This window comes from Equus quagga, chromosome 2, assembly GCF_021613505.1.
Source record: "Equus quagga isolate Etosha38 chromosome 2, UCLA_HA_Equagga_1.0, whole genome shotgun sequence".
In the NCBI taxonomy this organism is placed as follows: domain Eukaryota; kingdom Metazoa; phylum Chordata; class Mammalia; order Perissodactyla; family Equidae; genus Equus; species Equus quagga.
Window position 1 is genome coordinate 132,275,167 of NC_060268.1, and position 17,600 is coordinate 132,292,766.

At 41.6% G+C, this 17,600-nt stretch overlaps 1 long non-coding RNA gene across 1 annotated transcript in view; it reads right to left on the minus strand.

Annotated features, from left to right (window-relative positions):
- Window positions 1-1,341: 1,341 nt before the first annotated feature.
- The window catches only part of LOC124236056 (uncharacterized), a 113,959-nt gene continuing 97,700 nt past the window's right edge, over window positions 1,342-17,600 (minus strand). The window contains exon 3 of the long non-coding RNA XR_006887637.1: window positions 1,342-1,588. This is a non-coding gene — a long non-coding RNA (uncharacterized LOC124236056). The remainder of the gene's footprint in view (window positions 1,589-17,600) is intronic.

The window sequence follows — 17,600 nt, forward strand, 5'->3', positions numbered from 1 at the left end:
AGGCGTTTAAAATCATTTATTGTCCTTCCTGAAAATGATAAAATTCCAGTTGCCCCACACACAGGGAATTTCCCATGGACAGATATAAGAGGTCAGACTCTAAAAGAAATTAGAGTGGGCTGTATTGGTCAGAGAGCCTTGTTATGCTTAAGGCTTGCCACGTACACATGCATGCGCGCGCACACACACACACACACACACACACACACACCCTGCTGTTGCCATAATGGACTAAGACTACATACTCCTCCAGCTGACTAACAACAGAGCAGTGCTGCAAAGCCATTCAGCTGATTGGCTGAGGAGACCCTGGGACCGCTTACAAGTATGGTACAGGTGGTAACAGCCGATAGGTAAAGGGCAGTGCTTGAAAGGGTCAATCACATACCATCATAGCTTCATGACCACTTACAAGGATTCTGCTCTACAAGGCCTGATGAGACTATTCTGCCAGTAATTATGGGTCTGTTTTGGTGCCTGAACTTGACTGAACAAAGCTGTCCATATCTCCAGAGACAGGCAACCTGGAGCTCACAACAGGTGTGTAGCTGATTCAGCTGGGACTATCAATGAAACAAGCCTCCCTGACAACAGAGCACCTGGCTTTACTGAACCCCCTGAAATACACACTTGAGACACCCGTGTATCCTTCCAGTAAGCGCCCATGTTAGTCAAAGTTCAATCAGTTTTTATCTTTCTGTTTTAGAAATTTAGCTAAGATTACAAACGGACACATGGGCCTAATGTGAATGAGCCTAGAATCCTAAAAGAAATGTGATATAATCTGTCCCACTGCCAGCCAATCAACCAACAAATATTTATTCCGAGCCTACATCATACGAAGAAATATAAACTAGTCTCTGCCCTTAAGAGAACTTCTGTTTAACTGTGGAAATAAGATGTATACAAATTAACGTGGCTGTTTTCTGTTGAGTGTCAAATTAGTGGGCCAGCTTCAGATAAGATGAGAGTAGCAATAATGGCTACTACTGGTAGAGTGTATTTATGCCCGAGTTTGCAACTAGTTATTTCATATACATGATCCCACTTAATCTGCACCACAACCCTAAGAGGCTGTACTACTATCTCCTTCTCATAAAGGAGGAATCCCATCTCCTCTTCCTCAAAAAAGTTTCTTCCTTACATCCTGCAAGTCCTCTGAAAGCATCTCAATTGAGCTCTCTTAACTAGTCGTGTTGACTCTTTCATGAGGTTTGCTATTTTCCTCCTTTTCTATCCCAGCTCTTGAGTACTCTCTCTTGCACTGCAAATTGCCACTATTCTATTGCTGTGCAACAAACCACCCACATTTTCATGGCTTAAAACATCAGGAATTTATTACTTCCATTGATCCATGGTTTGGCCACATGGTTCTTCTTCTGCACATGGTGTCATCTGGGATACTAGGATGGCCTGGTCCAAAATGGTCTCACTCATGGCTGGCAACTGGTGCTGGCTGTCAGCCAGGAGCCTTGGTTCCTCCTCTCCACGTGGCTGCTTGGGCTTTCTCAAAGCATGGGGATTCGATTCCAAGAAGAAGTGTTCAAGCAGTGAAATTTGATGTTGCAGATCTCCTTAAGTCCAACCTCTGAAATTACACAGCATTGTTTCTGTCTCATTCCATTTATCAAGGAAAGTCACAAGACAATGCAGATTCAAGGGAATGGGAAATAAACTTTACCTCTTGGAATGGGTGGCAAAAAATCTGAGGTTTTCTTTAATTCCCTGCAGCCACCAAAACCACTACCACCAAAACTTGTAAAAGGTGCCATCATTGCTGCAGAAGCCTAATATCACTTTGTCCAAGGGACACAATACCTTATGTTGATTGTGCTAATGTCTATGCTGAAATTGCCATCTCCCATTGCTGCTATTACCAACAATGCTATTACCCATTACTGGAGAATTACTATAAAGTCACAGACACCACTCCTCATTACTGACAGCACTGCTCAAACCAGTGGTACCCTATATCTGGTGTCCTCATTGTCCAAACAATATTTTTATGAAACTGCTTTGGGCATTTTATTCATAGCCCCCAGTGACAGCCACCTCAGGCCTCAGGTTTGTGGAAGGGCAGTGGGCCAGGGTCCGGGGGTGCTAAGGAGCACAGCCTCAGGCCTGAGAGTCTAACATAGTGCTATACTCGGAATCAGCTCTCTCCTTGGCTCCTGGGCACTGCTTGAACCAAACCTGGCCAACTCATTTCTAACTTCTTTTGAGATGAGTTCTGACTCAGAATCTCATGCAACTGACTCCCGAGAGGCTGCCAGCTTTTCTTCCAGAAATGACTGAGTTATAGCATGTGCTGTATCTAAACCCAAGTTAAGACTCCTGCTACATATGGAGGTAGAGGGAGGTCAGTGACTTGAAATTATACGAAAATGTAAATGAAAATCCAAAATTCTTGCCCAGAGCAGTGAACACCAGGGATTTTTAATTGTCATTTATAAACAAGACCAGAAAGGAAAGACCAATACGAGGGCTGACTGACAAGAGTGAACACATGCTACATGCCAGGCCTTGACATTGCCAAATATTTGGAATACATTACCTAATGTCATCCTCACAACAAACCTACAAGGTAGATGATAATGCTCCCATTTTACAGATGAGCTCATTTAGACTTAAGAAGTTAAGTCAGTTGCCCGAAGTTGCATGTATACTGGGTGCTGAGCCAGGATTCCCTCCCAGGCCTACCCGATTCCCAAAGAATAGCCCGTTAGTCCTTTGCATACAATACTATTCTGTCTCCCTAGGATGCTTCGCACCCCCACTGCCTGACTCCAAGACCTTTACTCAGTCCACTCAGTGGACTCAGTGTTTGCTGATGGTGGAAGAATTTCCCCGTTATGCCTGAAGCCAGCTTGATGAGTTTAACACTGTCTCATCAAGGTCCTCCACAGGAACAGCCAGTGCCAACCATGAACCTCCCCAGCTTTCAAGACGGTTTTCAATGAGAGAATAGAATTTTGATTTTCTTTTCAGTTGGAAACCTTAGTAAGGAAAGCTAAAAAGACATCATGCTAACCAACAAAATTCCAGCTCCCTATGGTGGTAAATATACACAGTATTCTTAGCTGGGAAGTCACTGTCAATTTACCTCTCCATTTGTCAGCCAAAATAATGAACCCACAGAGTAAAATGGCTTTCTGAAAAAGTCAGATTTTCCCCTTGCTCACAGAAAAGATCAAAGCCAAGTGAATAACAACGCTAATGTCTGACTCCTGGAGTGGGACTTGGTTCACATCTTCCCCTGAACTCACGCTTCACATTGTTTCCAGTACCTAATTGGTCTAAGACTTCCTCACTTTTCTAATAGGCAAAGAGAGTAAAGAGTTTTCTAGAGAAAAATTATGTGCCCTCTGAATGACTATAATTTGGCAACAAATATTTCTAATTCTTTCCTAATCCTTGAAATATGAAGTATTTGAGTGAGAACTACAACGAGATATATGTGAGAAAAGCATGGGGAACTGTATTTTACAGGTAGTAAAAGAAGATCCCCAGAGAAATTGAGTGATTTATGTAATATTATAGAGAGAGCTGTCAACACCCAGCTTTGTGATTACTTCCTTGAAAATTACGCTGCTCACAAACCAGCATCCTACCAGGATCCTAACTCAGTCTCGTCAGGATATCTGAATAGACCAAACCATCGATATCCATTCAGAAGTTTAAATGGAAGCATTTTGCTGTCAGAATATTAATCCTAACATGATTCATCTACTCTCTATCAGGTGTAGCACCAATTTCTGTCTTGTTTCCAGGTTTAATCCATCACCAACTGTCATCCAAAGCATTTTTTTTCAGTGCAGTTACTTCAAAAACAAGTTGAAGAGAGTTTCACTAACCAATATAAGCTTTCATCTAATATTTTAGCTAATCCTGCAGATATAGACCAGAAAAAACAGTTAATTCTAAGTAGAGACAGAATCTAATCTTAATTCCATTAAGATAAAGGCAAATGAGCTAGCTATTCTGCCCTGCCAAAGAAATATTTCGCTTGAAAATTCTACAGGCTTAAGCTATCCCACTAGAAGATCCCAGTGGATGGATGAACTTCCTGAGCATTTTTTTGGGTGATCCAGACTCTACTAAAATTTCACCGTTATCAGCAAACTGCATGTATGTGAAAACCTGTGCAACCACGTGGCGTAATTTCTTTTGTCTTTTGCAACAGCACACCAAATACAGAGAGACAAGCATCTCCACATATTTTTCCAGACACTACAGAGGTGTCACTCACCAATGATGACCATGCCTCCCTAGTGTCCTGCTGCCAATCAAGAACCACGTGGTTGCCAAGCAGACCTCAAGGTGAGAGAAGCCACTCCCTTGTTTTCACTTAACACGCTAGATCAACGTCCTGCCCAAATTCAGTGCTTGAAACAGATCTAAGAGGAAGCAATGGGAATGTAGCCACTGAAAGAAAAGAAAAATATGGACAATCCCAAATGGTGAATAATTCCAAGTCCAAATCTCAAATTTTCAGTCTAAGTGAAAGATAAAAGAGGGAGAGAGAGAGAGAGAAAATAACCTAAAAAAGTAAGGGAAGATGATAAATACTCTCCTGACTTCTGATTTAACAACTCTATTTTCTCTCTATAGTTCTCTCAACAGAGCAATCAAAATGTGATAACAATTTTATTTTTTATGTGTGAGCACTGACTGTGTGCCAGCTGTTATATAAGCACTTTATAAATACAATTTCTCGTAATCTTCACAGCTCAGTAAAGTAAATTCTAGGATTATGCTCCGTTTTACTGATGAGAAAAACAGAAGTTCGGAGGAGTTAACTGACTTATCCGAGGTTCCGCAGGGAATAAATTGCATGCTGAACTACACAATACGAGAAATATAAACTGTATTTTTCATCATCTAGGATAATAGTTCCTGACCCCGGCCACACTTAGAATAACTGGGAACTTTAATTCTAAAATACAAATGCCTGGGTCCTCTTCTAGAAATTCTGATTTAATTGATCAGGGTAGGACCAGGGCAATTTTGTTTTGTTTTATTTTGGTTTCAGTTTCCCCGGGTGACTCTAATGTGTAGCCAGAGTTGAGAACCACGGAACTATGTCTAATAGAATATGTCAGTGGTTCTCAAACTTTAGCAGGCATCAAAATCACAAGAATCACCCTGAGTTTCCGATTCTGTCGGTCTGGGTGGGACCTGAGAGTCTGCGTTTCTAACAAGTTTTTAGGTGAGACTGATGCTGCTGGGATGACACTTTGAAAGTCACTCCTGTATGGAAAGACTGAGTATGGCAGAACCTGGCTAGATGTTCACCAAACCTGTTCTTTCTTCCTGGATACACAGCTAAACTACATTTCCCAGCCTCTTTTGCATCTAGATGGGGCCATATGTTTAATTCTCACCAATACATATGAGCAGAGGTGATTTGTCACTTTGGGTCTGCGGCACTTGAGAGCAAGTGTGCCTTTTCCGTACTGTCTCTCTCTTTCCTTGTCTGCTGGCTAGATGCAGAGGATCCAGTCTTTGAGACCCTATAAGACAGTGGAAACACTGAATCTCTAAATGACTGCATGCAACACATGACCTCATTCCCAAGAACCCACATAGACTACGATTTATTGTTTCTCATAAGCCACTAAGCTTTAAGAGTTGTTTTTTTGGCAGTGATAGCCCTGTCCAGATGAAAACACTGCACTAATACAACTGTGACCTTTTAGGCAAGCCATATGACATCTCTGAGCCTCAGTTTTGTCATCTATAGATGAGAAATTGACTAAAATGAGCCTAAGATCTGTTCCATTTCTGACATTCTATGATTCTATGAAAATATTAATAATTCCTAAGTGGAAACAATTCTAAGTACGAAGAGAAATGAGAATCTCTGTTTCATTCAACATTGTTTAGGGCATAGTTAGGACACAGGAGAGCATAGTCCTGTTCCTTGCACACCTAAAGGTCAAGCTAGGGAAACATAATTAAAGCACACGATGCCACAATAAGCAAAACAAGACAACCATAAGCCTGCTTTCTGCCTAAAGTCAAAATCTGGTAAGAGCCAAGATTCCAATGAATTCTTGACATGCCCTTATGACAACTCGATGCCTCTGGAGATAGAATAAGCAATGGAAGCAGACTATTCGGCTTAAATCTGACCGACAAATATAAAATAGACAATGAGAGCTACTCTGGACTTACTTCTGGACGTCAAGAAGTGGCTGACGATGGGGAAGTGAGTGTAATTTTGGTTCAAAATTACAAGTTCACAATGAGAGGGGGAAATGCTGAGCATAGTACAAGTACCCTTAATCACTGGATTCTGAGTTTTTAAGTGTCCTTCCATTTTTAATGAAAAAATTTCCATTGGCTACTCATAGTATGATTTTCCAGACTTTTAAATGAATGTAGATATTATTAATAACAGAAGCTCTTACATATTTTTAAAGGGATAGTAGATAGATAAGTAGAATATGATAGATGAGATGAGAAGAGATGAGATGAGATGATATACAAAAAGCCTATCCTTGTGCTTGTGTAAGTATTCAAAGGCATCTTTTACGAGGATAAATGCCACGTTAACAAATTTTCTTACCAAATCCTTCTCCTTGCCAATTTAGCATTTATTTTGTCCTTAAAACCAAAAAGGATGGCTGAATATACAAATAAATCACTTCTGGAAGTACCTAACAGAGCAAAATTGAAACTGACTTTTAAGACAAAAAGTAATAGCTAATATTTCTTTCCTCAAGCTGGTACCAAAACAGGGTAGATTCTGTGGGAAAGTTAATCAGAATTGCAAAGAACAGTGATCATAGACAATTTAATAAAATGCCTCACAGCTTAGGCTGACAGCTCAGTATGAGAACAGCAATTAATTTTAGGCTAACACACATACAGAAAAAGAAAAAAAAGCTAAAATATATTTTTACAGAGAGAAAAAATGTAGTATTCTCAGCAAACATTTGTTGAGTAGCTACCACTGTGCTAGGGCAGACCAGGAAAACTCAGTCCTGACCTTCAGGTGGTTCACAATCTCCCAGGCCAAAGAGAGTCGATACAATGAACTACTCTCCAGGCCATCATCATTGCTTGTCGGGGGGACTACAACATGCATATGCCTCCCATCTTGCTCCCTTCCAATTCATTCTCCACCCTGAATAAGAGTAATTTTCCTAAAACCTGTCACACATCTTTTTAAAATCTTTCAGTGGCTTTCCACGGACCTGAGAACTGTGGCCAAAAGGATTTACATAGCAGATGAAACCCCTCACCATCTGGTCCTCCTGACCCTCTCCACTCCCATTGTCACTCTTCAGCATATTGTTCTTACTCCTTTCAGTTCCACAAACATGTTGATCTCTGTTAGATCTGGCCCACAGAGAAGCAGATCCAAGATGGGAGTATGTATGCCAGAGATTTATTGGGGAAATGACCGTGAAGGATAATGGAGAGGAAGCCGGAGTCAGCAGGGAGAGATGCAGACTGCAGCACAGCTCTAACACCTCTGAAAGGATAGGGAGAAGGAAAGAGGACTAGGTAGGAAGAGCTTCAGCCTGCAGGACAATTCTGAGGAAGTCTCAGCCAGGCTGACGGGGAGGCCTCAAGGCAAAGTTGGCCCTTAGAGGAATCCCACATCCCACAGGGATGAGCCTGCACCACTAGTCCCAGTGGACTCGGTGACTGGCTAGGATCAGCCCAGAGGATGTGCCTTGGTGTAAACTCAGTTACAGATCAGAGATGGGACAGTAGGCCACCAGTCAACTATGCTCCCCTCCACAGCAGGAGATAAAGTGGTGCATTTTCATGGCCACCAAAGTATACATATTACACCTGCCAGATCTACTTGTCCATGCAAGTTTGAGGAGCAGCTCCTCTATGGTTCCCAGGGACCTCCCTTCCTAAGGGGAAACTGAAATGGCAGATTAGAGAGATCAGTTACAGCTGCCATCACTGCAGTTGATCTCAGGACCACAATTAATAGTCATTCTTGCCCTCCTTCTCTACCCACTTTATGTTCTCCTCACCCTTAGCTGGCTTACCTGGCAGCAGGGAGAACCTTCAGACCATGATGCAGGTCTGGTATCTGTGAAAGAACGGGTAGGGAGGATTAGGTATAAAATACTCAGACTGCAGTGCATTTCCAAGAAGTTCTCGGCCGGTTCTCCGGGAAGTCTTTGAGGCAAAGTTGTCCACAAGAGGAGTCGTGTGTCCTGTAGGCATGGCCTGCATTAGTAGCCGCACTGTGCTCAGTCAATCACTGACCAGACGTCTTTTGGGGAAGTGTGATTTTAGTGTGAACACAATGATGGATCCAGAAGAACAGCTGAGGCTATCAGCCAACTCTGTTTGCTGCAGCAGATCTGAGAGGCGCATTTTCATTGCTACCGTATCAGATTGTCAAATCAGATGCACAAGAATCAGAGACCTTACTGAACATCAACACCACTAATTTCAAGCAGACAACTAATCATAAGACACGGGCAAAGCAAGAGAGATGTGGGACCTTCAACTCAGCTTCTGACATCTTTTCTTACAACATTAGAAAATTATGACATTATAAAATTACAACATTAGAAAATCTGGCACAGATTTAACATATAAGGCCTCGAAACTATGGATGCAACCACTTCATTTACAGGTCTGCTGCTAATTCTTTCTTTCCCCTAAGCAATTCTATGTGCCTGACACATACTTCTCTTCCATATTCTAGCCACCTCCTTACTCTGATTTCAATTTAAACATCACTTCCTTCTATGACTCCCCAAACTAGGTTATTTATTTTTGCTATGTGCTACAATAGCCATACTTTATTTCCTCTACAATGGAATACACCATCTTTTATAATAATTGTTTGTATTGTTTGTCTGTCTTCTTCCCTAGACAAGAGAGAGGGAGAGAGAAGGTTAGAGACAGTATTGGGTATACCCGATGACTATCACATTAGTGGCATAGTGTTAGGATTTAGTAAATATTTCCTGAATGAATGATGGGCTAAGTTTGATGGGGGCACACAGGAAGAAGCTATTGATTATATGTAGGAGGGAAATGGGAGTAAGTATCCACCAAGACACTTAAAATACTAAGACTGAGTTGTGGCTGGAGGAAGGCTCTAACTCACACAGTGTGACTTCCAATCTAGTCTTCTCTGACTTTCGTTGACAATGACAGATACCAAGAAAGAATGAATGTAGAAGGGGACAGTTCTACTTCCTTCTCTGAAGAAGTGGAAAATTTTAAATTCTGGGAAGCACATACAATTTTAAAGGTGATGTATTTGTATTTCCAAGGACTCAAGTCAAGATAAGGGGAAGAAGCAGGGGAAAACTACCAGAGAATGTGAGGTGTATCTAGTAAATTTTTTTGTCTTTCCTTTGCATAAGCATTCAGTAAATAAATGGTTCTGGTCAGGGAAGTTATTATTGCCTCCCATTCCCTGTGCTGAGTGTTCCTTCTTCATCAAAATAACCATCAGTAATGAAATCATAATAGCCAGTGTCTAATCTTTTCAAAGTTAGATTAGTGGATTCTATCATGATCATTAGGGACATTACTTATCTAAGCAAAACAAGAAACAAATACACTTCCCAGGGACATACGACTCCAATAAGGTACAGCCCGCACTATCATAGTTGAGACGCCATTAAGAATGCCACGTTGCTTCCTGATTCATCAATGTATACATCATAGCAGGAATTCCCCCTGATTCCAGCCTTGCCTAGACTCTTAAAATTAATTGCTGTAGTCCCCAATCCCACTGCACATCTGCCTCATTGTAGGGAAAAGAAATGCATTCACAGGAACTATTTTTTTTTCTAAAAGTATAATTGATGTACAATATCCTATTAGTTTCAGGTATACATCATAGTGATTCAATATTTGTATACATTATGAGCATAGCAACTCAAGTGAAAGAGATCTAGAAATAAATGCAGAGATGAAGAGGGTCCCACAACTCCATCCCTCTACTGTCGTCCCTAACTCCCCCTTTCCCATTCCAAGCCTCCCCAGATTGTGCTTGCCCATCTGCTTTCCTGGAAGCCAGACATGTGAAAGGAGATAGCCCAGAAGACCAAGTCAAAGCAGCCTTAGGCATCAGGGAGATTGATAGTCGTCTGCACAATGAGAGACCTGGAGAAGAGCCTCCAGCCTTTGGAAATTCTCTCTCACTGGCATTTGTATGAAAGCTGAAAATCTTATCTTCAAAATTTTCTTCCGAAGGAAAAAGGCATTATCAGAAAGCAAGATCTCGGATGGCAGTAGGACTCATCTGCGGCTGTGTCCCTCACCTCCAAACAAACTTCCCCAACAGCGCACTCCCCTCCTGAGGTAAGATGTTCACTCGGCTTCAGATAAGGAAGAGAATTTATCTGGATCATGAATTTGGGGGAAGATGGCTACTTCTAGACCAATCTCACTTGGTCAGCAGAGCTTCCTGCCTGGGAGGTAAGTGTCATTATCCACTTTACATAGATGGTGAAACAGAGCCAACAACAAACTGTGTAGAAATGCCCCCATTGTTAAATGCCTCGCTCAGACACTCCTCTGAGGGGCCGCATTTCATATTGAGCTAGTGTCTGGGAAGCTCACGCCCCCCTTTCCATGTAGCCAGCTCCTTTCCATCCTTCAATTCTTAGCTCAACTGTCACCTTCTCAGAGAAGCCTTCCCTGGCCATCCAGTCTAAAGTTGGTCATCTTGATTTTCTCTCACAACACCCTCTTCTTTTCCTTCATCACGTTGATCATAGTTTGTAAGCATATACTTATTCCTCTTTTTACTTCTACAGGCCTGCCCTGTTTTATTGTGCTTTGCTTTATTGCTCTTTGCAGGCAATTGCCTCTTTTACAAGACCCTCCACCAACAAAAAGATTATGACTTGTGGAGAGCTCATAGAGTGGTTGGTATTTTCAGCAATAAAGTTTTTTGTTGTTGTTTTTTTTTTTGGCACCTGGGCTAACAACTGTTGCCAATCTTTTTTTTTTTCTGCTTTATCTCCCCACCCCCACCCCCCCACCCCCGTACACAGTTGTATATCTTAGTTGCAGGTCCTTCTAGTTGTGGGATGTGGGACACCACCTCAATGTAGCCTGACGAGCAGTGCCATGTCTGCGCCCAGGATCCAAACCCTGGGCCACCACAGCGGAGTGCACGAACTTAACCGCTCGGCCACGGAGCCAGCCCCTAAAGTATTTTTTAATTATGGCATAAACTTTGGTTTTTAGACATAAGGCTATTGCACACTTAACAGACTATAGTGTAGTGTAAACATAACTTTTATACGCACTGGGAAACCAAAAGATTTGTATGACTCACCTTATTGCGAAATTGACTTTATTGCAGTGGTCTGGAACTGAACCTACAATATCTCTGAAGTATGCCCATGGTCTATCTGGGTTTTGCACTAGACTGTAAATTGCATGAGGGCAGAGATCATCCCTCTCCCTGCACCCAGCAGAATAGCCGTGTACAGAATAGATGCTCAATAAACATTGCCTAAATGAATGATGGGTGGAGTTGCATTTGTAATCCAAATTGCATAATCGTTACCACTATGCATACTGCCTCCCCATAAATGTGAGGCTAAAGTCCATTTGAAGTCTGAAGCCTCTCATTCAATAAGACTTCTTCCATTGGAGCTGAAGGTGATGGCACAAAGTTCTCTCGCAGCCCTCAAGGGGAGGCTGCCCATCCCCATCATGCTCCACAGTCCCTGGGATCAGCCTTGACAACTTCCTTGGAGCTTTCTCTAGGTCATTCTCATTGATTCTTCAAAATCTCTCATCGCCACCCTTGAAGCTCAAACCATCGGATTCCAGCACCTGATAAGTTTTTGGTATCTATATTTATTTATATTATCCTGAAAGTAGACACGAGTTTCCTGGAGCAGTTATTATTACTTGCATCAATAACCACATCACTTCTCCTCTGTCTCAATTCTTCCCTTCCGAGGCTATACAATGCAAACCAGGTGTCACCTTAGCTGTGCCAAGATCTGTAGCACAGAGGCAAGGAACCCAAAACATATGCATCTGTGAGTTTCTCTAGGATAAAGACACCTGTCCCCACTTCCCTCCTGAGAGACAGAAAACTTTTCTCCCTAATGTAAAAAAATCCTCCTTGGGGGTTGGCCTGGTGGTGTAGCGATTAAGTAGCATTCCGCTTCAGCAGCCTGGGGTTTGCGGGTTCAGATCCTGGGCACAGACCTACACACCACTTGTCAATCCACACTGTGGCAGTGTTCCACATACAATATAGAGGAAGATTGGCACAGATGTTAGATCAGGGGCAGTCTTCCTCAAGCAAAAAGAGGAAGATTGGCAACAAAACTTAGCTCACGGCCAATCTTCCTCACCAAAAAAAGAAAGAAAGAAAAAATTCTCCTTGGGAAGAGAAGGGAAGGATCCTGAATTCTGGTCTCTTGGAATATAAATAAATGTCTCCAGGAGAAGGCCAAGCATCTCCAAGTTCACATCCCTGGAATGTCTCCATGGTCCTGGGTTTCATTCTTCTGAAGTGTAAGCATTTACCTCGGGGGAAGTACACCTCTCAGGATGGTCTCTCACTATCTAATCACCCTTTAGATACCAAGACTTGTCTTTTTATTCAGATCCCAGATTTCTTTGCTCAGAAAGGCCTTAAGCATATAGAAACATAAAAATATTTACTCTATAGCCCCACATCACCTCTCGTCCTCCTCAAGCTGCCATGCCCCAATTTCCTGTTCATGTTTTTACTTTCTTGAGAAACTTTAGGTATTGGCTCTTGAACCTCCTCTAAATTCTGCCATTGTCCTGGAGAATTCTAACACCCATGTGGACAAATGTTGGGGAAGTGGAGAAGCCTGATATTCAAGCAAAATTGAGGTAACTAGCATGAAGGGGGTATCAGTCAAGATCAAGACTTGGGGCCGGCCCCATGGCTGAGTGGTTAAGTTTGCGCGCTCTGCTTCAGCGGCCCAGGGTTTCACCAGTTTGGATCCTGAGTGCGGACATGGCACTGCTCATCAGGCCATGCTGAGGGGTGTCCCACATAGCAAAACCAGAGGCACTCACAACTGGAATATACAACTATGCACTGGGGGGATTTGGGGAGAAGAAGAAGAAGAAGGGAAAAAAAATCAAGTCTGGAAAAGAGTTGACGCTCTATGCATTTAAAGTATGGAGGGTTTAATACAAGGAATTAGAGTAGCTGGAAGGGCTGGGAGACTGAAACTCAGGAAATTCGTTGCTAAAAACCTGAGCCTATAGCACAGTCTTGAATGTCTTACAAGAAGCTCACCAAGAAGGTCTTTCAAACTGCACATCTTCATCTTCCCTCAGCGCCTCCTGAGAGAATAATGGGCTCTCCTCTCCCACTTTTCAGCCTCCTCTCGTTGTCAGACTCTAACCCAGCCTCAGGGTTAGAAGAAGGAAGAGGATTCTGGGAAACCCAGCTTGTCTGCCCTAAAAAAGAGATCATACAACTCCCAGTATGGAGTTGATTCCAAGTTGAAAACAGACAACTTAGCAGAAAGGGTAAAGTCATGATCTTCTCTATTTTTTCTCCTATTTAAAGGCATTTATCGTAGAGAACACCTTCTCCAACAGCTTTTGCTTTTCTTCGTCTCAAGAGAGGGCCTCTGGGAGCCTTTTCCTGGAAGCAATTGCTTTCGTTACATATTTGGTAATTCCAACCAGGAAGTCCTCAGCTTTCTTTTCAGCAAAGATAAACATTGGTAGATCATGATACCCCTAAACCATCTTTTCAATACCAAATTAGAATGTTGAATATAAATTTACAAATGGAAAGTAGCAGCTGCTTGAATGTGGAAGTTGTTCCATTGCTACATTTTCAGGGAGCCCAGAATGGGCCATTTTCATTAGGGAAGAGTTTCTCCTAAAATCATGAAATTGAAAGCATGGACATCAAATATCCTTTGATGTTTCAGTTTTTCATGATTGAAAAATTCTGTGCTTTTTCTGCTACATTAAATAAAAATGGAAAAGTAAAATGGTTGAATGAATGGTGGCATGAAATTTCTTTTAACTCAGCATGAACTCACAGAAACCAAGAAACATGAAAAGTTCATCGGTTTAAAAAAGGATTGAACTCATTAGTGAGAAATTGAAAAAGTTTATCCAACTTGAAATTAACCTTCTAGATCTTGCAAGATAGAAACACACCTATATGGTCTGCTCTAAAAACTTAGTATTAACTACCTGGGATGTTTTTAAAATCAAAGTATACCAATAGAAACACGGATGCTACCTTGCTGTTGTATAGCACTTATTGAACAAACACTGAGTGAAATGCCAAGAAAGAATAAAGAATGTGTCCTGGAAGGCAGGGGATGGAGAGTAGAACACAACAACAGACCAATAATCAACTACCAGATGACCTGAAATAGTCGGAAACTAAAGCTGAAGAGATAATTTGATCTGCAAAAAGCCCTCTGATTCCTCATCCAATATATAGTTGGCCACAAAAAGGAACACCATAGGAATTACCCCTATATTAACCTTATCTTCTCAATGCCCCCTCAAACAGGCAATGGCCACTCCTGTCTCAGAACGATAACTCAACTCTTTCGTGTACTTCTCTACCCCTCTCTAGTCCTCTTCAGAGCACTTCTCCTTTTCTGAATGAAAACACTTATTGGCAGAAGCATCCAGTAGACATATCATATACTTTATGCTAGGTTTTAGGGGTACAAGACAAGCAAAATACAGCCTTATTTCACAGAGCAGAAGAGAATAGAGAACTCAGATTATTGCCTGTCCAGAATCCTCCCCTTCTGGCAAAAGTAACCTCCCGCTAACATCTGAATAATACTCCTCCCCCTACTCTACCATTTGGTTCAAGTGGGCTCTGCCATGTTCTACTTGATCTTACACCCCCTTAGTTTAAATGGTTGGTCCAAAGTGGGCATTTGACCCAACCCAAACCAACCAAAGACATTGCCTCTGAGTTCTGTAACTGAAAGTACAAAAGTCAGTCCCTATCTGAGAATAGAAGTTAAAAAGTGTAATGCTCTCGAGCTGTCAGTAGACATGTATCTCACCACTTGCAAGAAAGTTTGTGATAAGAAATAAAAGTACAGCAGTGAAGCTGGGAAAAATTAGGCAGAGAGAGAGGGAAGCGTGCTCTTGTGAGACCTCAATATTTTTAGATGGCTGGAGTGTGTGTGTGTGTGTGTATGTGTGTGTGTGTGTGTGTGTGTCTGTGCATGTGTGAGAGAGAGAAGAAGAATGGAACAGCAAAAAAAAATAGGCTGGGAGTAGAATATTAAAGTCCTTATAAGCTAGGCTAAGGACTTGCTTTACCCTGATGAAATGTAAAGGGGTTCATCGAAAGATTTTAATCAGAGAATCCCACACCTTTAACTTAACAAAACCCAAAATCTCCAAGATTTAGCTTTGGAAGTAAAATCTCCTAAGACTAACCAAGTGGTTCCTCATGTTCCTTCCTTCTTTCTCCCCAGGTATTGAGATCGCCTTTATAGCCTGGCTTAGAAATAGATACAAACTCTTTTCCTTATACTCTAAGCAAAGAAGTTTGGGGAACCTTTGAAGAGAATTCATTTTATTCTAAGGTAGAATAAAAGGGAATTCAACATGAAGAATAGAATCATGACTGGACAGACTTGTCACTTACAGGTTTCATATAGTTCCCTAGGAGGCTTACTCCTGAATCTCACAGGTACTGTTCTGCCACACACACCATCTGAGACACTTTCACAGGAGACCCAAGAATTGTCATAACTACCTCCAGGTCCAGTTCTGGCTTTATAAAAGAATTACAAGCCACCACTCCTACTAGACTCTCAACACCTTCATGGGCAAATACCAGTGAGCCCGATTTCCAGTAGGCTGCCCATTGAGGCATTCCATCTTTCTTTGTTCATTTGTTTCTAATTAGAGTTATATTTCTTCCTTGTGTGACTGACCCAAGTAAGACACTAGCCTTCAACATAGTAGGATTTTAACCCACATGGCTAGAGAGCTTAATGACAATTGTGTGGTGGCCTGGAATTGACCACCCCAAGATATGTCTGTTTGGCATGAGGATTATTTGGGGCTGGTTACTTTTAATAAACTGCAGACAGGAAAGCAACTGAAAAGTAGAATTTTCTTGCCCTTTGTTAGGAGACATTTACATTGTAAAGGAAATCTCCGTCTGTAAAGGTGTCTCCCTCTCTGTACCAGGAAGAAGGGGGGATGACCTTATTTCTAGAAACTCTTAACAATGCCAAAGGCAAGGATATAAATCTGCATCTTTTTTTACTGTACTTGTCTGATAGCCTCCTGTAATTGACTCCCCCCACCACCAACATCCTCCTTTGTCTTTAGCTGAAGATGATTTTTAAGGTGGTGGCTTCAGCCATTTTGGCGAGTTGCTCAGCTTGCCTGAGCCTCTCGCACATGTACATGTTATAAAGCTTTGTTTAATTTTCTCCTGTTATTCCGTCTTATGTGAATTTGATTCGTTCTCCAGCCAGAAGAACCCACAGTGAGTAGAGGAAATGTCTTCCTCCCCTACAATTGTATGTATTTAACAAAAACTACTCACATATAATAACAGAACACTAGTTCCTGGAGAAGATAATACTGGAAATGAGGTAGGGGGAGCTTTAGGTGTGAAATGATGAACACCTAATATCATGATGATGAGGATCCAATCTCATGATGATGAGGATGAAGAAGAAAGACATATTTGAGATGCATTTAAGGGGTGTAACTAATAGAATCTGGTGATTAGTGAGATGAAAATGAGAAAAGAGTCTAGAATGATTCCCAAAATTTTTATTTAAGAAACTAGATAGTGGAATCATTAGCCCAGAGAAGAGAAATACGAAGCAAGCAGATTTGGAAAAGAAAATGATGAGTTCAATTTTGGACACGTTTTATTCAAGTCACTGGTAAAACATGCAAGTGGAGATATCCAGTAGGTAGCTGGAATATGAATCAGGAATGTGAACTATGGCAGTAAAGCCAATCCAATAAAAATCCCCAAGTACACAAATTTAGTCCAACAGAGTTAGGTTTATTCAACTTGCTGCAACAAGGGAGAACATACACTGTGAGAAATCTTGGGCAGCTAGGTCAGAGGACTAGGGAGGAGCTTTTAGTAGGGTTAGGGCTCGCTCTTAATGACTTTTGAGGAAGGACTAGGAGAAATGGGGATCTGCTTTGGAATTGGAAGCTATCATGAAGTGACAACAGTAGTAATTGTGTATCAGTAGTCTTTGTTCAGAAGGCAGAAGAAACAGAGAGAGACTTGGGAGTCATTGGTAAAGAAGTGATAATCACTCAAAAGAAAGGGACGTTACAGCATTCTACAGTTGCAGTGAGATCTCAGGAGAAATAATGTTTTCCGTTGCTTTTGCAGTTAATTCTATATATGTGTCTATTATTACAGTCTGCTTATTAGGACTCATTTACTTACTCAACCCTAGGCATGTGTTCACTTTTCTAGTCCTGGGCTGATTTTTACTCTGTCAATGTATTTTGCTGTCATTATCGTGTAGTTGATAAACTGGAAATAGGCTAGATGTCCAATAACGATACAAAGAGTGGGACCCTTTGGCCCCTTTACTCTCACTTAGCCACACCCCCAGCCTTTGATATGGCAACTGATGTTTTCT